General features: G+C 42.5%; 1 protein-coding gene and 1 long non-coding RNA gene across 3 annotated transcripts in view; both read left to right on the top strand.

Annotated features, from left to right (window-relative positions):
* Positions 1–26,594, top strand: part of LOC115171937 (uncharacterized) — a 208,202-nt gene that overhangs the window by 129,434 nt on the left and 52,174 nt on the right. The gene's annotated exons all lie outside the window — the stretch shown is intronic.
* LOC115171956 (uncharacterized) lies at positions 24,558–26,337 on the top strand. 2 transcript variants are annotated; one of them, XR_003871307.1, is made up of 3 exons: positions 24,558–24,781; positions 25,020–25,087; positions 26,306–26,337. It is a non-coding gene; the product is annotated as an uncharacterized LOC115171956 (long non-coding RNA). The 2 variants fall into 2 exon arrangements; XR_003871306.1 differs by lacking the exon at positions 26,306–26,337 and having other exon boundaries at positions 25,020–25,135.

Below are 26,594 nucleotides of genomic sequence, written 5' to 3'. Positions count from 1 at the left end.
TGCTGTGGCACTCACCAACTGGCCATCTGGCCCATAGAGACTAAAGGAATATGCTGTGGCCCTCACCAACTGGCCACCTGGTCCATAGAGACTAAAGGACTATGCTGTGGCCCTCACCAACTGGCCATCTGGCCCATAGAGACTAAAGGACTATGCTGTGGCCCTCACCAACCTACCATCTGGCCCATAGAGACTAAAGGACTATGCTGTGGTCCTCACCAACTGGCCATCTGGCCCATAGAGACTAAAGGACTATGCTGTGGTCCTCACCAACTGGCCCATAGAGACTAAAGGACTACGCTGCACACCACATCAAGCCATCTCTGAACTGGACACTAAATAACTGAACTTTACTGCATTATCTCTCTGTTCATCTCTCTTAGATATATTTATACTGATACTGTAAATGTGGACATCCACTGTTTATCAACTGTATATCCACTGTACTGTATATCCACTGTACTGACTATAAACTGTATATCCACTGTACTGTACATCAACTGTGTAGCCACTGTACTGTATATCAACTGTATAGCCACTGTACTGTATATCAACTGTATATCCACTGTACTGTATATCAACTGTATTGCCACTGTACTGTATATCAACTGTATATCCACTGTACTGTATATTAACTGTATAGCCACTGTACTGTATATCAACTGTATAGCCACTGTACTGTATATGAACTGCATAGCCACTGTATATTAACTGTATAGCCACTGTACTGTATATCAACTGTATAGCCACTGTACTGTATATTAACTGTATAGCCACTGTACTGTATATCAACTGTATAGCTAATGTACTGTACTGTTTATCAACTGTATAGCCACTGTACTGTATATCAACTGTATAGCCACTGTACTGTATATCAACTGCATAGCCACTGTATATTAACTGTGTAGCCACTGTACTGTATATCAACTGTATATCCACTGTATATTAACTGTATAGCCACTGTACTCTATATCAACTGTATAGCCATTGTACTGTATATCAACTGTATAGCCACTGTACTGTTTATCAACTGTATAGCCACTGTACTGTTTATCAACTGTATATCCACTGTACTGTATATCAACTGTATAGCCATTGTACTGTATATCAACTGTATATCCACCTCACTGTTTATCAACTGTATAGCCACTGTACTGTATATCAACTGTATATCAACTGTATATCAACTGCATTGCCACTGTACTGTATATCAACTGTACAGCCACTGTACTGTTTATCAACTGTATATCCACCTCACTGTTTATCAACTGTATAGACACTGTACTGTATAGCCAATGTACTGTATAATAACTGTATATCAACTGTATGTCCATTGTACTGTTTATCAACTGTATAGCCACTGTACTGTATATCAACTGTATATCCACATTACTGTATATCAACAGTACTGTACTGTATATCAACTGTATGTCCAATGTACTGTATATAAACTGTATAGACACTGTACTGTATATCAACTGTATGTCCAATGTACTGTTTATCAACTGTATAGACACTGTACTGTATATCAACTGTATGCCCATTGTACTGTATATAAACTGTATATCCACTGTACTGTATATCAACTGTATATCCACTGTACTGTATATCAACTGTATATCCACTGTACTGTATATCAACTGTATATCCACTGTACTGTATATAAACTGTATATCAACTGCATTGCCACTGTACTGTATAGCCACTGTACTGTTTATCAACTGTATAGCCACTGTATATCAACTGTACAGCCACTGTACTGTTTATCAACTGTATAGACACTGTACTGTATAGCCACTGTACTGTATATCAACTGTATATCCACTGTACTGTATATCAACTGTATGTCCATTGTACTGTATATAAACTGTATAGACACTGTACTGTATATCAACTGTATATCCACATTACTGTATATCAACAGTACTGTACTGTATATCAACTGTATGTCCAATGTACTGTTTATCAACTGTATATCCACTGTACTGTATATCAACTGTATGTCCATTGTACTGTATATAAACTGTATAGACACTGTACTGTTTATCAACTGTATATCCACTGTACTGTATATAAACTGTATATCCACTGTACTGTTTATCAACTGTATATCCACTGTACTGTATATAAACTGTATATCAACTGTATAGCCACTGTACTGTATATCAACTGCATTGCCACTGTACTGTATAGCCACTGTACTGTATATCAACTGTATAGCCACTGTACTGTATATCAACTGTATAGCCACTGTATATCAACTGTACAGCCACTGTACTGTTAATCAACTGTATATCCACCTCACTGTTTATCAACTGTATATCCACTGTACTGTATATAAACTGTATAGACACTGTACTGTATATCAACAGTACTGTACTGTATATCAACTGTATGTCCATTGTACTGTTTATCAACTGTATGTCCACCGTACTGTATATAAACTGTATGTCCACTGTACTGTATATAAACTGTGTATCCACTGTACTGTATATCAACTGTATATCCACTGTACTGTATATCAACTGTATAGCCATTGTACTGTATATTAACTGTATAGCCACTGTATAGCTAATGTACTGTACTGTTTATCAACTGTATAGCCACTGTACTGTATATCAACTGTATAGCCACTGCACTGTATATCAACTGTATAGCCACTGCACTCTATATCAACTATATATCCACTGTACTGTATATCCACTGTACTGTATATCAACTGTATATCCACTGTACTGTATATCAACTGTATAGCCATTGTACTGTATATTAACTGTATAGCCACTGTATAGCTAATGTACTGTACTGTATATCAACTGTATAGCCACTGCACTGTATATCAACTGTATAGCCACTGAACTGTATATCAACTGTATATCCACCGTACTGTATATCAACTGTATAGCCACTGCACTGAATATCAACTGTATATCCACTGTACTGTATATCAACTGTATAGCTACTCTACTGTATATTTGTATATCCGCTGTTCATTCTCTTATAGCTCTGTACTCACTCTATCTAGTTGTGTATAAAGTTGTACGGAAACTTTGTGTAAACTCTTCTGTCTGTATCCTGTATTCTTGTATCAACCTCTACAAAAATGTCCATTAATTATAATCAACATAATAATTCACATTTCCCTGCTGTAGCGAACTGGCTCAAATTATTAAGATCATACATCAACTCAACAAAAAAAGAAATGTCTTCTCACTATCAACTGCGTTTATTTTCAGCAAACTTAACATGTTTAAATATTTGTATGAACATAACAAGATTCAACAACTGAGACATAAACTGAACAAGTTCCACAGACATGTGACTAACAGAAATGGAATAATGTGTCCCTGAACAAAGGGGGGGTCAAAAGTAACAGTCAGTATCTGGTGTGGCCACCAGCTGCATTAAGTACTGCAGTGCATCTCCTCCTCATGGACTGCACCAGATTTGCCAGTTGTTGCTGTGAGATGTTACCCCACTCTTCCACCAAGGCACCTGCAAGTTCCCAGACATTTCTGGGGGGAATGGCCCTAGCCCTCACCCTCCAATCTAACAGGTCCCAGACGTGCTCAATGGGAGTGAGATCTGGGCTCTTCGCTGGCCATGGCAGAACACTGACATTCCTGTCTTGCAGGAAATCACACACAGAACGATCAGTATGGCTGGTGGCACTGTCATGCTGGAGGGTCATGTCAGGATGAGCCTGCAGGAAGGGTACCACATGAGGAAGGAGGATGTCTTCCCTGTAACGCACAGCGTTGAGATTGCCTGCAATGACAACAAGCTCAGTCCGATGATGCTGTGGCACACCGCCCCAGACCATGACGGACCCTCCACCTCAAAATCGATCCTGCTCCAAAGTACAGGCCTCGGTTTAACGCTAAATTCCTTTGACGATAAATGCGAATCTGACCATCACCCGACCATCACCCCTGGTGAGACAAAACCGCGACTTGTCAGTGAAGAGCACTTTTTGCCAGTCCTGTCTGGTCCAGCGACGGTGGGTTTGTGCCCATAGGCGACGTTGTTGCCGGTGATGTCTGGTGAGGACCTGCCTTACATCAGGCCTACAAGCCCTCAGACCAGCCTCTCTCAGCCTATTGCAGACAGTCTGAGCACTGATGGAGGGATTGTGCATTCCTGGTGTAACTCAGGCAGTTGTTGTTGCCATCCTGTGCCTGTCCTGCAGGTGTGATGTTCGGATGTACCGATCCTGTGCAGGTGTTGTTACACGTGGTCTTCCACTGCGAGGACGATCAGCTGTCCACCCTGTCTACCTGTAGCGCTGTCTTAGGCGTCTCACAGTACGGGCATTGCAATTTATTGCCCAGGCCACATCTGCAGTCCTCATATCTCCTTGCAGCATGCCTAAGGCACATTCACGCAGATTAACACTTTCTTTTGGTGTTTTTCAGAGTCAGTACAAAGGCCTCTTTAGTGTCCTAAGTTTTCATAACTGTGACCTTAATTGCCTACCATCTGTAAGCTGTCAGTGTCTTAATGACTGTTCCCAAGGTGCATGTTCATTAAAGGTTTATGGTTCATTGAACAAGCATGGGAAACAGTGTTTAAACCCTTTACAATAAAGATCTGTGAAGTTATTTAGATTTTTACGAATTATCTTTGAAAGACAGGTCCTGAAAAAGGGATGTTTCTTTTTTGGCTGAGTTTATGTATGTTTAAATGTACTTGGTGAATAAATCGCAGCAATAGGGTTAACCCAGTATCAGTACACATGCATTCTGATGGCCTCACAGACACCATACCACTTCTGACACCAATGTAGCGAACAGTGGGGCAGGAAAGTGAACCCAAGTTGCACTTGTAAAAGGCCAACAACCTACGCATCGTGCCATTGGCACAAATTACGTTACTTGGTTGAAATTGTGAGGTGGCTCATATAGTGAGGATCACTACACTATAGTGGAACTATGATACAATTACATTATCATATGAAATGTAGAGGATCACTACACTATAGAGGAACTATGATACAATTACATTATCATATGAAATGTAGAGGATCACTACACTATAGAGGAACTATGATACACTTACATTATCATATGAAATGTAGAGGATCACTACACTATAGAGGAACTATGATACAATTACATTATCATATGAAATGTAGAGGATCACTACACTATAGAGGAACTGTGATACAATTATATTATCATATGAAATGTTAAATGTAGAATTATAATATCTGAATATTGATATATTGAATTTGACTTGACCATGTCCAGTCAGCTCCATGTTGTCTGATTAAACTGATACCAACCTGTCTCAGTAGTAGTAGAGTGTTTTACTGTCATTCACTATACTAACATTACACCAACCTGTCTCAGTAGTAGTAGACTGTTAGGAGTGTTTTACTGTCATTCACTATACTAACATTACACCAACCTGTCTCAGTAGTAGTAGACTGTTAGGAGTGTTTTACTGTCATTCACTATACTAACATTACACCAACCTGTCTCAGTAGTAGTAGACTGTTAGGAGGGTTTTACTGTCATTCACTATACTAACATTACACCAACCTGTCTCAGTAGTAGTAGACTGTTAGGAGGGTTTTACTGTCATTCACTATACTAACATTACACCAACCTGTCTCAGTAGTAGTAGACTGTTAGGAGTGTTTTACTGTCATTCACTATACTAACATTACACCAACCTGTCTCAGTAGTAGTGGAGTGTTTTACTGTCATTCACTATACTAACATTACACCAACCTGTCTCAGTAGTAGTAGACTGTTAGGAGTGTTTTACTGTCATTCACTATACTAACATTACACCAACCTGTCTCAGTAGTAGTAGACTGTTAGGAGTGTTTTACTGTCATTCACTATACTAACATTACACCAACCTGTCTCAGTAGTAGTAGACTGTTAGGAGGGTTTTACTGTCATTCACTATACTAACATTACACCAACCTGTCTCAGTAGTAGTAGACTGTTAGGAGGGTTTTACTGTCATTCACTATACTAACATTACACCAACCTGTCTCAGTAGTAGTAGACTGTTAGGAGTGTTTTACTGTCATTCACTATACTAACATTACACCAACCTGTCTCAGTAGTAGTAGACTGTTAGGAGGGTTTTACTGTCATTCACTATACTAACATTACACCAACCTGTCTCAGTAGTAGTAGACTGTTAGGAGTGTTTTACTGTCATTCACTATACTAACATTACATTTAATTTATCTACACACTTTACAATAATCCCTGGCAGGATTCTCACCTTGAAACTTCATTGCGATTTCTTTCTGTTCTGTTCTGTATATTCTGATGGGTGAGGCCTGAGCTGGAATGTGAAGCTAACTGAAGCTGATAGGGTTAATGATGACCAGCACTCTGTATATTCTGATGGGTGAGGCCTGAGATGGAATGTGAAGATAACTGAAGCTGGCTAACTTTAGAAAACCAGTATATCTAGCTTGCATCATAGTACACCCCTCAGGCTACGTTCAGGTTTCAGCATCAGGCATCAACAGCCGAGTTGTTGCCTACAACCTGGGTTGTATTCATTAGTTTACTCCACAGCCAACAGTTCTAAAATGATGCATAAACAGTTTACTCCAAACACTGTACAATGTGACCTAAACGGTTTCTGTTGCCAAACGTTTTGCTACGGTCGGCACTAATGAATACACACAACCTGTTTTGAGGAAGTGTAAGTTATTGTTTGGCTTTCCACAAAATGTTTTAAAAATGTTTTGAGAAGACAAGTCTATAGACCTATGATCCAGTACACTCTTAGAATAAAGGGTTCCAAACGGGTCCTCCGTCTGTCCCCATAGGAGATTATTTGGGGTTCCAGGTAGAACCCTTCTGGCTTCAGTGTAAAACCCTCTGTGGAAAGGGTTCTTCATGGAACCCAAAAGGGTTCTACCTAGTACCAAAATATGTTCTACAAAGGGTTATCCTATGGGGACAGCCAAACAACCCTTTTAGATTGTAGATAGTGTAGGAGCGATCACCCTGGGGAACACAGATGGGCACAGAACGAATTCACGCCACATATCTAATTTATATCAAAAACATTTTAAGGAGAGTAGGACTATTATAACACTGTCCACCAAAAATATCATAAACTATATGAATACACATAACAATATCATCAACTATATGAATACACATAACAATATCATCAACTATATTAATACACATAACAATATCATCAACTATATGAATACACATAACAATATCATCAACTATATGAATACACATAACAATATCATCAACTATATTAATACACATAACAATATCATCAACTATATTAATACACATAACAATCGTCGTCTTACCTTTTATCTCTCAACAGAAACAGAGTCTAAATGATCATTCGGTCGCTGAAAGTTACTTTCGTTTGCTCTGCTCATTTACATATCAGGTTCTGCCTGTTCTCTCTCCATTCCCTCTCTCTTTACAGCTCTTACAATGTGCCTTGGAATACATTCTACAACTGTCTGGAACTCTATTGGAGGGATGTGACACATTCTTCCACAAGAAATTCCATAATTTGGTGTTTTATTCATGGTGGTGTTCTATTGTGTTCAGACCTGGTGACTGAGACGGCCATGGCATATTGTGAAACATCAGCAAGTTCAGCAGTCTTCATCACTGAAGCTCCTGCCAAACGTTCCACAACAATCACCAATCGTTAAGCTCTTCCCGAGCAGAGTCATAGTCACTCCTGGTTGCAAAGTCATAGTCTCTCTCCCCAGGGGTAGCAGCTCCTCTCTCCCCAGGAGTATCAGCTCCTCTCTCCCAGGGGTAGCAGCTCCTCTCTCCCCAGGGGTAGCAGCTCCTCTCTCCCCAGGGGTAGCAGCTCCTCTCTCCCCAGGGGTAGCAGCTCCTCTCTCCCCAGGAGTATCAGCTCCTCTCTCCCAGGGGTAGCAGCTCCTCTCTCCCCAGGGGTAGCAGCTCCTCTCTCCCCAGGGGTAGCAGCTCCTCTCTCCACAGGGGTAGCAGCTCCTCTCTCTCCCCAGGGGTAGCAGCTCCTCTCTCCCCAGGGGTAGCAGCTCCTCTCTCCCCAGGCGTAGCAGCTCCTCTCTCCTCAGGGGTATCAGCTCCTCTCTCTCCCCAGGAGTATCAGCTCCTCTCTCCCCAGGGGTAGCAGCTCCTCTCTCCCCAGGGGTAGCAGCTCTTCTCTCCCCAGGGGTAGCAGCTCCTCTCTCTCCAGGGGTAGCAGCTCCTCTCTCTCCCCAGGGGTATCAGCTCCTCTCTCCCCAGGGGTAGCAGCCCCTCTTTCTCCCCAGGGTTAGCAGCTCCTCTCTCCCCTAGGATTTGAAGACATTGGTGGTTAAGCCCATTGCCAGTAGGGGGGTCCGAGAAGGAATTTCAACAGTTAAATCCATGAAAACAACACCAGTGTACTGCCAGAAAACACGTAAGAAATTCAAACATAGACTCTGACCTGTCCAATGAGCCAAACTGTCTCTCTCCATCATATCCTATTCTTCTGTTGATGTCTCTGTGTCTTGTCTGGTTTCTCTCTCCATCATATCCTATTCTTCTGTTGCTGTCTCTGTGTCTTGTCTGGTGTCTCTCTCCTTCATATCCTATTCTTCTGTTGATGTCTCTGTGTCTTGTCTGGTGTCTCTCTCCATCATATCCTATTCTTCTGTTGCTGTCTCTGTGTCTTGTCTGGTGTCTCTCTCCATCATATCCTATTCTTCTGTTGCTGTCTCTGTGTCTTGTCTGGTGTCTCTCTCCATCATATCCTATTCTTCTGTTGTCTCTGTGGAAATATTTCGAGAATAAACTACATTTAATTTTTTAGAATAAAGTCTGTTATATTTCTAGATGAATGTAGGGGATGTGTTTAACTGCATGTCTCCCTGACTACCTGTTGCTGTACCACTGTTGAAATGCCTCAGTTAGATGTCCTGGTGAAACTATAATAAAGTCTGTTATATTTCTAGATGAATGTAGGGGATGTGTTTAACTGCATGTCTCCCTGACTACCTGTTACTGTACCACTGTTGAAATGCCTCAGTTAGATGTCCTGGTGAAACTATAATAAAGTCTGTTATATTTCTAGATGAATGTAGGGGATGTGTTTAACTGCATGTCTCCCTGACTACCTGTTACTGTACCACTGTTGAAATGCCTCAGTTAGATGTCCTGGATCTAGACAGAATTGGATTTACTGAAGTTTGTATCATTCACAACTTTAGTTGCCAAATAACTGTTTCAACATAGACACTACATATGCTTGCTACGGAATGAGAAATATATCCTTTCTATTTTATTCAGCTGAATTCAATTATATTCTTCTTACTATAAAATCATATAATATAAAAGAATGGCACAGGACTTATAAGCATATATTGTCTGCTAATTTAACAAGCCTACAGCCCACGGCATTGAGCATAGCCAGATAACATACAGTAGTCGACTCATATTCTCCTGAAATACATTTTCTTCATGTCATGTTTCTTTAGATCTGCCTAAAATAAATAATGGATTTATTGTGATGGTGAATGTTAAATTTAGACTTTTTAAATGTAGATGTTCCAAAGGTGCTCATCAGTGGTTTGTATGTGACTTGTATACAGTGGAGGACTGGAGTTGATAAATTAACAGTCATTTACCTTGGGACCAGCAGTCTTTTGCATGACAATAACCGTCTGACAATTAATCATGACTCCACAGCTCTAGGTCTGTGTCTGGGTCTCCTCCATCATGACTCCACAGCTCTAGGTCTGTGTCTGGGTCTCCTACATCATGACTCCACAGCTCTAGGACTGTGTCTGGGTCTCCTACATCATGACTCCACAGCTCTAGGTCTGTGTCTGGGTCTCCTACATCATGATTCCACAGCTCTAGGTCTGTGTCCGGGTCTCCTACATCATGACTCCACAGCTCTAGGTCTGTCTCTGGGTCTCCTACATCATGACTCCACAGCTCTAGGTCTGTGTCTGGGTCTCCTACATCATGACTCCACAGCTCTAGGTCTGTGTCTGGTACTCCTACATCATGACTCCACAGCTCTAGGCCTGTGTCTGGGTCTCCTACATCATGACTCCACAGCTCTAGGCCTGTGTCTGGGTCTCCTACATCATGACTCCACAGCTCTAGGTCTGTGTCTGGGTCTCCTACATCATGACTCCACAGCTCTAGGTCTGTGTCTGGGTCTCCTACATCATGACTCCACAGCTCTAGGTCTGTGTCTGGGTCTCCTACATCATGACTCCACAGCTCTAGGTCTGTGTCTGGGTCTCCTACATCATGATTCCACAGCTCTAGGTCTGTGTCCGGGTCTCCTACATCATGACTCCACAGCTCTAGGTCTGTCTCTGGGTCTCCTACATCATGACTCCACAGCTCTAGGTCTGTGTCTGGGTCTCCTACATCATGACTCCACAGCTCTAGGTCTGTGTCTGGTACTCCTACATCATGACTCCACAGCTCTAGGCCTGTGTCTGGGTCTCCTACATCATGACTCCACAGCTCTAGGCCTGTGTCTGGGTCTCCTACATCATGACTCCACAGCTCTAGGTCTGTGTCTGGGTCTCCTACATCATGACTCCACAGCTCTAGGTCTGTGTCTGGGTCTCCTACATCATGACTCCACAGCTCTAGGTCTGTGTCTGGGTCTCCTACATCATGACTCCACAGCTCTAGGTCTGTGTCTGGGTCTCCTACATCATGACTCCACAGCTCTAGGTCTGTGTCTGGGTCTCCTACATCATGACTCCACAGCTCTAGGTCTGTGTCTGGGTCTCCTACATCATGACTCCACAGCTCTAGGTCTGTGTCTGGGTCTCCTACATCATGACTCCACAGCTCTAGGTCCGTGTCTGGATCTCCCACATCATCCTCTTCACTACCATTTGCTCCTGGCTGCTGCTGTTCTAAGTGCTCCAATGGCCTGCTGTTGTCATCTATCCCCCTGGACCTGTAGAACAATGGAACTGTAGAACAACGGACTGGTAGAACAATGGACCTGTAGAATGGAATTAGTTATAAGACCTCTATGATTCATTTCATTGGTCAGTTCTACCAGCTAATGTGATATGTTTTGATTACATAATATTTGAGTACACATCATTTAAGGGCCTATGTAGTTTTCATGTTTTGTTCACCTACAAACTGAACACAAATCTGTCGTTCTTTTCTCCTCCCTTTCTGGATGCCCTCCCCCTTCCCTTCTCAGTTCCAGTTTGTTTATTATAGACACATGATATACACTGTGTACAAAACATTAGGAATACCTGTTTATTCCATCACATAGACTGACCAGGTGAATCCAGGTGAAAGATATGATCCCTTATTGATGTCACCTAGGGCTGTGTCGGTCATGACATTTGTCAGCCGGTGATTGTCATGCAGATAACTGACAGTCTCATGGTTTCCACGCATAGCCTACAAGCCACTGATACAGACCTTTGTTTTACTTTTTAAAAAGTAGAATAAATCCATGTAATACAGCCTACGCCTTCACAATAACTCAATTATTTATTTTAGACAGGTCTAAAGAAACACGATATGAAGAAAATCTAGCCTATTTCAGAAGAACACACTAAGGATCCAGGCTGTATCACATCCGGCCATGAATCGGAGTCCCATAGGGCAGTACACAATTGTCCCAGCGTTGTCCAGGTTTGGCCGGGGTAGGCCGTCATTGTAATTAAGAACTTGTTCTTACCTGACTTGCCTAGTTAAATAAAGGTAAATAAAATATGTAATACAAAAATGTAAAGAATTTGGGGTTCAATTAGGAAAGTTGAAATATAAAACATATTCTTACAAGAACCTTTTCATCTTTAGAGTTCCTCTGGGAACCTTTCCTAATCAATGGGTTCATATTTTAACCTTTCCTAATCAATGGTTTCATATTTTAACCTTTCCTAATCAATGGGTTCATATTTTAACCTTTCTTATCATAAATGGTTCTTGGAGGAACCTGAAGGTGAAATATGCTTGCACCCTCTTAATATCAATAGCTTCTGCATGACTACTACCACCCACATCTACATTCCATTCCAGGACAGACTGGTAGCTACACAACAACACTTACCGGAAAACAACTAAATTTACACAACAAACTCCTGCTAAGTGGTATTCCCTGTTCTGCATTCTTTAGGGAGAAAAACATCAAGGAAGATTTTGCTAGCTAGCTGGCTAATTTTAGCTAGCTAATGTCAATTACCTCTGGTCAATTTTTACATGTTGTAGCTAGCTAATGTTTTGACCCCATTGGTTCCTGCATACCAATGACCCATTGGTTCCAAGCCCAAACCAGAGTTTAAACCAGCACTCAGTTTTTTGTTGGCTGTATGGGGACAGGACTCCCACCTGCTAAATGGGCGCAGCCCCCTCACCTGCTGTATGGGGACAGGCCCCCCAGCTGCTGTAAGGGTGCAGGCCCCCGACCTGCTGTATGGGGACAGGCCCCCCACTGCTTGTAAGGGTGCAGGCCCCCCAGCTGCTGTAAGGGTGCAGGCCCCCCACCTTCCCAGCCCCTGACCGGGTTTGATTTAATTAAAAGACAGTGTCCTTCGATCCCGCCTACAGAAAAGTGGGAGAACAATGCCCGACAGGTGGGGACAAAGGACACTGTTTACCGGTGTACGGCTAACTAGCTACTGTTGTCGCCCCAGCCCCTTCTTCTGTGTGGTGTACGGCTAGCTAGCTACCATTGTCACCCCAGCCCCTTCTTCTGTGTGGTGTACGGCTAGCTAGCTACTGTTGTCGCCCCAGCCCCTTCTTCTGTGTGGTGTACGGCTAGCTAGCTACTGTTGTCGCCCCAGACCCTTCTTCTGTGTGGTGTACGGCTAGCTAGCTACTGTTGTCGCCCCAGCCCCTTCTTCTGTGTGGTGTACGGCTAGCTAGCTACTGTTGTCGCCCCAGCCCCTTCTTCTGTGTGGTGTACGGCTAACTAGCTACTGTTGTCGCCCCAGCCCCTTCTTCTGTGTGGTGTACGGCTAGCTAGCTACTGTTGTCGCCCCAGACCCTTCTTCTGTGTGGTGTACGGCTAGCTAGCTACTGTTGTCGCCCCAGCCCCTTCTTCTGTGTGGTGTACGGCTAGCTAGCTACTGTTGTCGCCCCAGCCCCTTCTTCTGTGTGGTGTACGGCTAACTAGCTACTGTTGTCGCCCCAGCGCCTTCTTCTGTGTGGTGTACGGCTAGCTAGCTACTGTTGTCGCCCCAGACCCTTCTTCTGTGTGGTGTACGGCTAGCTAGCTACTGTTGTCGCCCCAGCCCCTTCTTCTGTGTGGTGTACGGCTAGCTAGCTACTGTTGTCGCCCCAGCCCCTTCTTCTGTGTGGTGTACGGCTAGCTAGCTACTGTTGTCGCCCCAGCCCCTTCTTCTGTGTGGTTTATCGGTGGCGGCTGATATCCATAGTTATTGTGAGCTGAGAAACCGGTACGGTGTTCAGTACATTGTTTGTGTCAAATTGTCAAGGTGAAGGTACTCAGTATAAAGTGAAATTACATTCTGTGTACATCTATGTTCATCCTATTTTTTACCCCCAATTTTGTGATATCCAACTGATAGTTACAGTCTTGTCCCATCACTGCACTCCCATCATTCCCATACGGACTCGGGAGAGGTGAATGTCGAGAGCCATGGATCCCTCGAAACACAACCAGAGGGTGATGCGGTCTGTCCAACGCATCACTGGGGGCACCCTGCCTGCCCTCCAGGACACCTACAGCACCTGATGTCACAGGAAGGCCAATAAGATCATCATCACCCGAACCACTGCCTGTTCTCCCCGCTATCATCCAGAAGGAGAGGTCAGTACAGGTGCATCAAAGTTGGGACCGAGAGACTGAAAAACAGCTTCTATCTCAAGGCCATCAGACTGTTAAATAAACATCACTAGTCGGCCATCACCATGTTACTCAACCCTGCTTCTTAGAGGCTGCTGCCCTATATACATAGACATGAAATCACTGGTTACTTTAATAATGAAACACTAGTCACTTTAATAATGTTTACATACTGCTTTACTCATTTCATATGTATATACGCGCAATAACGTCTGCAAAATATGTGCATGTGACCAATAAAATGTGATTTTGATTTGATATATGGATAATATCATTTTTTGTTTATATATTTATTATTAATAAGTCGGAAGTTTACATACACCTTAGCCAAATACATTTAATCTCAGTTTTTCACAATTCCTGACATTTAATCCAAGTATAAATTCCCTGTCTTAGGTCAGTTGGGATCACCAATTTATTTTATGAATGTGAAATGTCAGAATAATAGTAGAGAGAAAGATTTACTTCAGCTTTTATTTCTTTCATCACATTCCCAGTGGGTCAGAAGTTTACATACACTCAATTAGTATCTGGTAGCATTGCCTTTAAATTGTTTAACTTGGGTCAAACGTTTTGGATAGCCTTCCACAAGCTTCCCACAATAAGTTGGGTGAATTTTGGCCCATTCCTCCTGACAGAGCTGGTGTAACTGAGTCAGATTTGTAGGCCTCCTTGCTCGCACACACCTTTTCAGTTCTGCCCACACATTTTCTATACGATTGAGGTCAGGGCTTTGTGATGGCCACTCCAATACCTTGACTGTGTTGTCCTTAAGCCATTTTGCCACCATATTCGAAGTACGCTTGGGGTCATTGTCCATTTGGAAGACCCAATTGCGACCAAGCTTTAACTTCCTGACTGACGTCTTGAGATGTTGCTTCAATATATCCACAAAATGTTCCTTCCTCATGATGCCATCTATTTTGTGAAGTGCACCAGTCCCTCCTGCAGCAAGCACCCTCACAACATGATACTGCCACCCCCGTGCTTCACGGTTGGGATGGTGTTCTTCGGCTTGCAAGCCTCCCCCTTTTTCCTCCGAACATAACGATGGTCATTGTGGCCAAGCAGTTCTATTTTTGTTTCATCAGACCAGAGGACTTTTTTCCAAAAAGTATGATCTTTGTCCCCATGTGCAGTTTCAAACCGTAGTCTGGCTTTTATATATGGCGGTTTTGAAGCAGTGGCTTCTTCCTTGCTAAGCGGCCTTTCAGGTTATGTCAACATAGGACTCGTTTTACTGTGGATACATATAATTTTGTACCTGTTTCCTCCAGCATCTTCACATGGTCCTTTGCTGTTGTTCTGGGATTGATTTGCACGTTTCACACCAAAGTACATTCATCTCTAGGAGATAGTTACCATGAGACTGTCAGTTATATGCATGACAATCACCGGCTGACAAAATGTCATGACCGACACAGCCCTATGTGACATCAATAAGGGCTCACCTGGATTCACCTGGTCAGTCTATGTCATGGAACTGTACACACAGTTTATATCATGTGTATATAATAAACAAACTTGAACTGAGAAGGGGAGGGGAGGGCAGTCAGGAAGGGAGGAGGAAAGATGGGCAGATTTGTGGTTAGACTGTAGGAGAACAAAACATGAAAAACACATAGGCCCTTAAAGTATGTGTCCTCAAATATGATGTAATCTAAACATCTCAGATGAGCAAAGGGGGACAAGATGACAACAGCAGGCCAGTGGCGCAATTAGAACAGCAGCAGCCAGGAGAACATGGTAGTGAAGAGGATGATGTAGGAGACCCAGACACAGACCTAGAGCTGTGGAGTCATGATGTAGGAGACCCAGACACAGACCTAGAGCTGTGGGGTCATGATGTAGGAGACCAAGACACAGACCTAGAGCTGTGGGGTCATGATGTAGGAGACCCAAACACAGTCCTAGAGCTGTGGAGTCATGATGTAGGAGACCCAGACACAGTCCTAGAGCTGTGGAGTCATGATGTAGGAGACCCAGACACAGTCCTAGAGCTGTGGAGTCATGATGTAGGAGACCCAAACACAGACCTAGAGCTGTGGAGTCATGATGTAGGAGACCCAGACACAGACCTAGAGCTGTGGAGTCATGATGTAGGAGACCCAGACACAGACCTAGAGCTGTGGAGTCATGATGTAGGAGACCCAGACACAGACCTAGAGCTGTGGAGTCATGATGTAGGACACACAGACACAGACCTAGAGCTGTGGAGTCATGATGTAGGAGAACCAGACACAGACCTAGAGCTGTGGAGTCATGATGTAGGAGACCCAGACACAGACCTAGAGCTGTGGAGTCATGATTTAAGAGACCCAGACACAGACCTAGAGCTGTGGAGTCATGATGTAGGAGACCCAGACACAGACCTAGAGCTGTGGAGTCATGATGTAGGAGACCCAGACACAGACCTAGAGCTGTGGAGTCATGATGTAGGAGACCCAGACACAGACCTAGAGCTGTGGAGTCATGACGTAGGAGAACCAGACACAGACCTAGAGCTGTGGAGTCATGATGTAGGAGACCCAGACACAGACCTAGAGCTGTGGGGTCATGATGTAGGAGACCCAGACACAGACCTAGAGCTGTGGAGTCATGATGTAGGAGACCCAGACACAGACCTAGAGCTGTGGAGTCATGATTTATTGTCAGATGTTTATTGTCATGCAAAAGACTGTTGGTCTCAATGTAAATGACTATTAATTAACATGAACACATTTAGAAACTCCAGGCCTCCACTGTCTACAAGCCTCATACAATCAATCCACTGTCTACAAGCCTCATACAAACCACTGTTTACAAGCCTCATACAATCCACTGTCTACAAGCCTCATACAATCCACTGTCTACAAGCCTCATACAAACCGCTGTCTACAAGCCTCATACAATCCACTGTCTACAAGCCTCATACAAACCACTATCTACCAGCCTCATACAATCAATCCACTGTCTACCAGCCTCATACAATCAATCCACTGTCTACCAGCCTCATACAATCAATCCACTGTCTACCAGCCTCATACAATCAATCCACTGTCTACAAGCCTCATACAAACCACTGTCTACAAGCCTCATACAAACCAATGTCTACAAGCCTCATACAAACCACTGTCTACAAGCTTCATACAAACCACTGTCTACAAGCCTCATACAATCCACTGTCTACAAGCCTCATACAATCCACTGTCTACAAGCCTCATACAAACCACTGTCTACAAGCCTCATACAATCCACTGTCTACAAGCCTCATACAAACCACTATCTACCAGCCTCATACAATCAATCCACTGTCTACCAGCCTCATACAATCAATCCACTGTCTACAAGCCTCATACAAACCACTGTCTACAAGCCTAATACAAACCACTGTCTACAAGCCTCATACAATCAATCCACTGTCTACAAGCCTCATACAATCCACTGTCTACCAGCCTCATACAATCAATCCACTGTCTACAAGCCTCATACAAACCACTGTCTACAAGCCTCATACAAACCACTGTCTACAAGCCTAATACAAACCACTGTCTACAAGCCTCATACAAACCACTGTATACAAGCCTCATACAAACCACTGTATACAAGCCTCATACAAACCACTGTCTACAAGCCTCATACAATCAATCCACTGTCTACAAGCCTCATACAAACCACTGTCTACAAGCCTCATACAAACCACTGTCTACAAGCCTCATACAAACCACTGTCTACAAGCCTAATACAAACCACTGTCTACAAGCCTCATACAAACCACTGTTTACAAGCCGCATACAAACCACTGTATACAAGCCTCATACAAACCACTGTCTACAAGCCTCATACAATCAATCCACTGTCTACAAGCCTCATACAAACCACTGTCTACAAGCCTCATACAAACCACTGTCTACAAGCCTCATACAAACCACTGTCTACAAGCCTCATACAAACCACTGTCTACAAGCCTCATACAATCCACTGTCTACAAGCCTCATACAAACCACTATCTACCAGCCTCATACAATCAATCCACTGTCTACCAGCCTCATACAATCAATCCACTGTCTACCAGCCTCATACAATCCACTGTCTACAAGCCTCATACAAACCACTGTCTACAAGCCTCATACAAACCACTGTCTACAAGCCTCATACAATCCACTGTCTACAAGCCTCATACAAACCACTGTCTACAAGCCTCATACAATCCACTGTCTACAAGCCTCATACAAACCACTATCTACCAGCCTCATACAATCAATCCACTGTCTACCAGCCTCATACAATCAATCCACTGTCTACAAGCCTCATACAAACCACTGTCTACAAGCCTAATACCAACCACTGTCTACAAGCCTCATACAATCAATCCACTGTCTACAAGCCTCATACAATCCACTGTCTACCAGCCTCATACAATCAATCCAATGTCTACAAGCCTCATACAAACCACTGTCTACAAGCCTAATACAAACCACTGTCTACAAGCTTCATACAAACCACTGTATACAAGCCTCATACAAACCACTGTATACAAGCCTCATACAAACCACTGTCTACAAGCCTCATACAATCAATCCACTGTCTACAAGCCTCATACAAACCACTGTCTACAAGCCTCATACAAACCACTGTCTACAAGCCTCATACAAACCACTGTCTACAAGCCTCATACAAACCACTGTCTACAAGTCTAATACAAACCACTGTCTACAAGCCTCATACAAACCACTGTCTACAAGCCTCATACAAACCACTGTATACAAGCCTCATACAAACCACTGTCTACAAGCCTCATACAATCAATCCACTGTCTACAAGCCTCATACAAACCACTGTCTACAAGCCTCATACAAACCACTGTCTACAAGCCTCATACAAACCACTGTCTACAAGCCTCATACAAACCACTGTCTACAAGCCGCATACAATCCACTGTCTACAAGCCTCATACAAACCACTATCTACCAGCCTCATACAATCAATCCACTGTCTACCAGCCTCATACAATCAATCCACTGTCTACCAGCCTCATACAAACCACTGTCTACAAGCCTCATACAAACCACTGTCTACAAGCCTCATACAAACCACTGTCTACAAGCCTCATACAATCCACTGTCTACAAGCCTCATACAAACCACTGTCTACAAGCCTCATACAATCCACTGTCTACAAGCCTCATACAAACCACTATCTACCAGCCTCATACAATCAATCCACTGTCTACCAGCCTCATACAATCAATCCACTGTCTACCAGCCTCATACAATCAATCCACTGTCTACCAGCCTCATACAATCAATCCACTGTCTACAAGCCTCATACAAACCACTGTCTACAAGCCTCATACAAACCACTGTCTACAAGCCTCATACAAACCACTGTCTACAAGCTTCATACAAACCACTGTCTACAAGCCTCATACAATCCACTGTCTACAAGCCTCATACAATCCACTGTCTACAAGCCTCATACAAACCACTATCTACCAGCCTCATACAATCAATCCACTGTCTACCAGCCTCATACAATCAATCCACTGTCTACCAGCCTCATACAATCCACTGTCTACAAGCCTCATACAAACCACTGTCTACAAGCCTCATACAAACCACTGTCTACAAGCCTCATACAATCCACTGTCTACAAGCCTCATACAAACCACTGACTACAAGCCTCATACAATCCACTGTCTACAAGCCTCATACAAACCACTATCTACCAGCCTCATACAATCAATCCACTGTCTACCAGCCTCATACAATCAATCCACTGTCTACAAGCCTCATACAAACCACTGTCTACAAGCCTAATACAAACCACTGTCTACAAGCCTCATACAATCAATCCACTGTCTACAAGCCTCATACAATCCACTGTCTACCAGCCTCATACAATCAATCCACTGTCTACAAGCCTCATACAAACCACTGTCTACAAGCCTAATACAAACCACTGTCTACAAGCCTCATACAAACCACTGTATACAAGCCTCATACAAACCACTGTATACAAGCCTCATACAAACCACTGTCTACAAGCCTCATACAATCAATCCACTGTCTACAAGCCTCATACAAACCACTGTCTACAAGCCTCATACAAACCACTGTCTACAAGCCTCATACAAACCACTGTCTACAAGCCTCATACAAACCACTGTCTACAAGCCTAATACAAACCACTGTCTACAAGCCTCATACAAACCACTTTTTACAAGCCTCATACAAACCACTGTTTACAAGCCTCATACAAACCACTGTCTACAAGCCTCATACAATCAATCCACTGTCTACAAGCCTCATACAAACCACTGTCTACAAGCCTCATACAAACCACTGTCTACAAGCCTCATACAAACCACTGTCTACAAGCCTCATACAAACCACTGTCTACAAGCCTCATACAATCCACTGTCTACAAGCCTCATACAAACCACTATCTACCAGCCTCATACAATCAATCCACTGTCTACCAGCCTCATACAATCAATCCACTGTCTACCAGCCTCATACAAACCACTGTCTACAAGCCTCATACAAACCACTGTCTACAAGCCTCATACAAACCACTGTCTACAAGCCTCATACAATCCACTGTCTACAAGCCTCATACAAACCACTGTCTACAAGCCTCATACAATCCACTGTCTACAAGCCTCATACAAACCACTATCTACCAGCCTCATACAATCAATCCACTGTCTACCAGCCTCATACAATCAATCCACTGTCTACCAGCCTCATACAATCAATCCACTGTCTACCAGCCTCATACAATCAATCCACTGTCTACAAGCCTCATACAAACCACTGTCTACAAGCCTCATACAAACCACTGTCTACAAGCCTCATACAAACCACTGTCTACAAGCTTCATACAAACCACTGTCTACAAGCCTCATACAATCCACTGTCTACAAGCCTCATACAATCCACTGTCTACAAGCCTCATACTATCAATCCACTGTCTACAAGCCTCATACAATCCACTGTCTACCAGCCTCATACAAACCACTATCTACCAGCCTCATACAATCAATCCACTGTCTACCAGCCTCATACAATCAATCCACTGTTTACCAGCCTCATACAATCAATCCACTGTCTACAAGCCTCATACAAACCACTGTCTACAAGCCTAATACAAACCACTGTCTACAAGCCTCATACAAACCACTGTCTACAAGCCTCATACAAACCACTGTCTACAAGCTTCATACAAACCACTGTCTACAAGCCTCATACAAACCACTGTCTACAAGCCTCATACAAACCACTGTCTACAAGCCTCATACAAACCACTGTCTACAAGCCTCATACAATCAATCCACTGTCTACAAGCCTCATACAAACCACTGTCTACAAGCCTCATACAAACCACTGTCTACAAGCCTCATACAATCAATCCACTGTCTACAAGCCTCATACAAACCACTGTCTACAAGCCTCATACAAACCACTGTTTACAAGCCTCATACAAACCACTGTATACAAGCCTCATACAAACCACTGTCTACAAGCCTCATACAATCAATCCACTGTCTACAAGCCTCATACAAACCACTGTCTACAAGCCTCATACAAACCACTGTCTACAAGCCTCATACAAACCACTGTCTACAAGCCTCATACAAACCACTGTATACAAGCCTCATACAAACCACTGTCTACAAGCCTCATACAATTAATCCACTGTCTATAAGCCTCATACAAACCACTATCTACCAGCCTCATACAAACCACTGTCTACAAGCCTCAATACAAACCACTGTCTACAAGCCTCATACAAACCACTGTCTACAAGCCTCAATACAAACTGCTGATGAGCACCCTTGGAACATCATAATTTAAAAAGTCTAAATTTAATATTCACCATCACAATGAATCCATTATTTATTTTAGGCAGATCTAAAGAAACATGATATGAAGAAAATGTATTTCAGAAGAAGAGAATATGAGGAGACTACTGTATGTTATCTGGCTATTCTCCATGATATAGACTGTAGGCTTGTTCATTTAGTGGACTAGATACTGTATGTTATCTGGCTATTCTCCATGATATAGACTGTAGGCTTGTTCATTTAGTGGACTAGTTACTGTATGTTATCTGGCTATTCTCCATGATATAGACTGTAGGCTTGTTCATTTAGTGGACTAGATACTGTATGTTATCTGGCCATGATATAGACTGTAGGCTTGTTCATTTAGTGGACTAGATACTGTATGTTTTCTGGCTATTCTCCATGATATAGACTGTAGGCTTGTTCATTTAGTGGACTAGATACTGTATGTTATCTGGCTATGGTATAGACTGTAGGCTTGTTCATTTAGTGGACTAGATACTGTATGTTTTCTGGCTATTCTCCATGATATAGACTGTAGGCTTGTTCATTTAGTGGACTAGATACTGTATGTTATCTGGCTATGATATAGACTGTAGGCTTGTTCATTTAGTAGAGTAGATACTGTATGTTATCTGGCTATGATATAGACTGTAGGCTTGTTCATTTAGTGGACTAGATACTGTATGTTATCTGGCTATGGTATAGACTGTAGGCTTGTTCATTTAGTAGACTAGATACTGTATGTTATCTGGCTATGATATAGACTGTAGGCTTGTTCATTTAGTGGACTAGTTACTGTATGTTATCTGGCTATGGTATAGACTGTAGGCTTGTTCATTTAGTAGACTAGATACTGTATGTTATCTGGCTATGATATAGACTGTAGGCTTGTTCATTTAGTGGACTAGATACTGTATGTTATCTGGCTATGGTATAGACTGTAGGCTTGTTCATTTAGTGGACTAGTTACTGTATGTTATCTGGCTATGATATAGACTGTAGGCTTGTTCATTTAGTGGACTAGTTACTGTATGTTATCTGGCTATGATATAGACTGTAGGCTTGTTCATTTAGTGGACTAGATACTGTATGTTATCTGGCTATGATATAGACTGTCGGCTTGTTCATTTAGCGGACTAGATACTGTATGTTATCTGGCTATGATATAGACTGTAGGCTTGTTCATTTAGCAGACTAGATACTGTATGTTATCTGGCTATGATATAGACTGTAGGCTTGTTCATTTAGCAGACTAGATACTGTATGTTATCTGGCTATGATATAGACTGTAGGCTTGTTCATTTAGCAGACTAGATACTGTATGTTATCTGGCTATGATATAGACTGTAGGCTTGTTCATTTAGTAGACTAGATACTGTATGTTATCTGGCTATGCTCCATGTCATAGACTGTAGGCTTGTTCATTTAGTAGACTAGATGGGCCTATGCTTATAAGTCCTGTGCCATTATTTTATATTTCTTGATTATTAGTAAGAAAAATATAATTGAATTTAGCTGAATAAAATTGAAAGGATATTTTCTCATTCCAGAGTGAGTGTTCATATGAAGTGTCTATGTTGAGAATAAAAGTGATCATTTGAAACAGTTATTTGGCAACTTTAGTTGTGATTGATACAAACCTCAGTAAAGCCAATTCTAAAGTATAGTTTCACCAGGACATCTACTGAGGCATTACAACAGTGGTACAGCAACAGGTAGTCAGGGAGACATGCACTTATTAAACACATCCTCTACATTCATCTAGAAATATAACAGACTTTATTATAGTTTCACCAGGACATCTAATGAGGCATTACAACAGTGGTACAGCAACAGGTAGTCAGGGAGACATGCACTTATTAAACACATCCTCTACATAAATCTAGAAATATGACAGACTTTATTCTAAAAATATAATGTAGAGTTTATTCACAAAATATTGCCACTTTTTAAAATACTATCAAAAAATTGTGACTTTAGAGAGAGAGAGAGAGAGAGAGAGAGAAAAGAAGGTATTGTGGGGTTATTTAATCAGATTGACTCTGACCTGTCCAATGAGCCAATGTTTGAAGTTGTTGGCAATACACTGTAGATGTATGTGTTCAAAAGTAGCTCCAAATGTCTTCAAATCCTAGGGGAGAGAGGAGCTGCTACCCCTGGGGAGAGAGGTGCTGCTACCCCTGGGGAGAGAGGTGCTGCTACCCCTGGGGAGAGAGGAGCTGCTACCCCTGGGGAGAGAGGAGCTGCTACCCCTGGGGAGAGAGGAGCTGCTACCCCTGGAGAGGGAGGAGCTGCTACCCCTGGGGAGAGAGGAGCTGCTACGCCTGGGGAGAGAGGAGCTGCTACCCCTGGGGAGAGAGGAGCTGCTACCCCTGGGGAGAGAGGAGCTGCTACCCCTGGGGAGAGAGGAGCTACTACCCCTGGTGAGAGAGGAGCTGCTACCCCTGGGGTGAGAGAGGAGCTGCTACCCCTGGGGAGAGAGAGGAGCTGCTACCCCTGGGTAGAGAGGAGCTGCTACCCCTGGGGTGAGAGAGGAGCTGCTACCCCTGGGGAGAGAGAGGAGCTGCTACCCCTGGGGAGAGAGAGGAGCTGCTACCCCTGGGGAGAGAGGAGCTGCTACCCCTGGGGAGAGAGGAGCTGCTACCCCTGGGGAGAGAGGAGCTGCTACGCCTGGGGAGAGAGGAGCTGCTACACCTGGGGAGAGAGAGGAGCTGCTACCCCTGGGGAGAGAGGAGCTGCTACCCCTGGGGAGAGAGGAGCTGCTACCAGGAGAGACTGTGACCCTGCTCAGGAAGAGCTTAACGGTTTGTGATTATTGTGGCACGTTTGGCAGGAACTTCAGTGATGAAGACTGCTCAACTTGCTGATGTTTCACAATATGCCATTGCCGTCTCAGTCACCAGGTGTCATCACAATTGAACACAACCATCAACAAAACACCAAATGATGGAATTTCTTATGGAAGAATGGTGTCACATCCCTCCAATAGAGTTCCAGACAGTTGTAGAATGTTCGCCAAGGCACATTGTAAGAGCTGTAAAGAGAGAGGGAGTGGAGAGAAAACAGGCAGAACCTGATATGTAAATGAGCAGAGCAAACAAAAGTAACTTTCTACGACCGAATGATCATTCAGACTCTGTTTCTATTGAGAGATTAAAGGTAAGACGACGATTGTTATGTGTATTAATATAGTTGATGATATTGTTATGTGTATTCATATAGTTGATGATATTGTTATGTGTATTCATATAGTTGATGATATTGTTATGTGTATTCATATAGTTGATAATATTTTGGTGGACAGTGTTCTATCTTTTTATATACCTCTCTCTAATGTATATGACTATATCAGGATTCACTTTTGACCATTTGACATCTTTTATTTACTGTTGTTTAGGCTGGTTGAATGAGTTGCCTGTGAAAGCTACTTCATCTGCAAGAAAACAGGCGGCTGCACCAGTGACTGTAAGTTATGTGATTTCCTCATATGAAATTAAAAATATGTTTGTAGCCTACGCAGTTACACAATGGCTGTTGAATCTGTGGCACATATTTCTTGGTAACATTAAATACTGTAAATGTGTTGATTGCAGGAAAGACTGGCGGACTCTAGTACTGTATGTCTAGGTTACCTACAAACTAATGTAAGGTTAGGTCAACGTCAGACATTCAACAGTCAGAGTAGGTTTGAGCTATGATCACTTACCATGATGACAAACCTGATGGTCTCTGTGAACTGATCTGAACAGGTTTAGACTGGTCATCTATGATATGTAGGTTATATACAGTACATTATCTGTCCTGCTACTGGTAGGACTATAACATTATGTTGATCTGAACAGGTTTAGGCTGGTCATCTATGATATGTAGGTTATATACAGTACATTCTCTGTCCTGCTACTGGTAGGACTATAACATTATGTGAACTGATCTGAACAGGTTTAGACTGGTCATCTATGATATGTAGGTTATATACAGTACATTCTCTGTCCTGCTACTGGTAGGACTATAACATTATGTTGATCTGAACAGGTTTAGACTGGTCATCTATGATATGTAGGCTATAGCTGAGGTATAGACCTTGATCTGCACATCACTAACAACCCACTACTATACATTATAACCTAGTCTACTTTACATATTAAAACACCTGTTACTTGTTGCAGATACACTTTGAATAGATCAAAGATTTCCCCCTCAGGTCAATCATGTCCGTTTTAGCCCTTCTGTCTACATTCTCAGTTACATTTAGAAAAGAACAGATTGAAAGACAATAAATAGCCTACTTTTAATTCATAAATATAATTGTGAAACATGACCTTGTGTTGCTGTACTGTCTATAACTACCTTAACAAACAGTGACTTATTATTATTATTATTATTATTGTTGCTGTACTGTCTATGTACTGCCTTAACAAACAATGACTTATTATTATTATTATTATTGTTGCTGTACTGTCTAGAACTACCTTAACAAACAGTGACTTATTATTATTATTATTATTATTATTATTACTATTATTAACAGTTACCATGGAGATGAAATTTGATTGCATTATATCACCTGACTGTTTCGATATGTCTGTTAGTAAATGTTTTATAAGAGATAATTAATAAATGATAACAATTGACATTCAAGAATTACTGTGTTTACCACAACCAACATGTTGGATCTCTGTTTAGAGGTCAGTGCTCTAAAATGAGTCTCTCTGGGGAGAGAGAGGAGGGGGACCCTGCCTCTAAAATGAGTCTCTCTGGGGAGAGAGAGGCGGGGGACCCTGCCTCTAAAATGAGTCTCTCTGGGGAGAGAGACGAGGGGGACCCTGCCTCTAAAATTAGTCTCTCTGGAGAGGGAGAGAAGGGCCCTGACTCTAAAATGAGTCTCTCTGGGGAACATGACACCAAAGCTAAGAGGTGAGATGACAATTTTGTTTAAGAATTATTAAGAGTTGATTTCCAAAAAATGTCACAT

This window comes from Salmo trutta, chromosome 32, assembly GCF_901001165.1.
Source record: "Salmo trutta chromosome 32, fSalTru1.1, whole genome shotgun sequence".
NCBI lineage: Eukaryota > Metazoa > Chordata > Actinopteri > Salmoniformes > Salmonidae > Salmo > Salmo trutta.
Note: the sequence above shows the minus strand (reverse complement) of the source record. Positions and strands in the feature narration are given on the sequence as shown.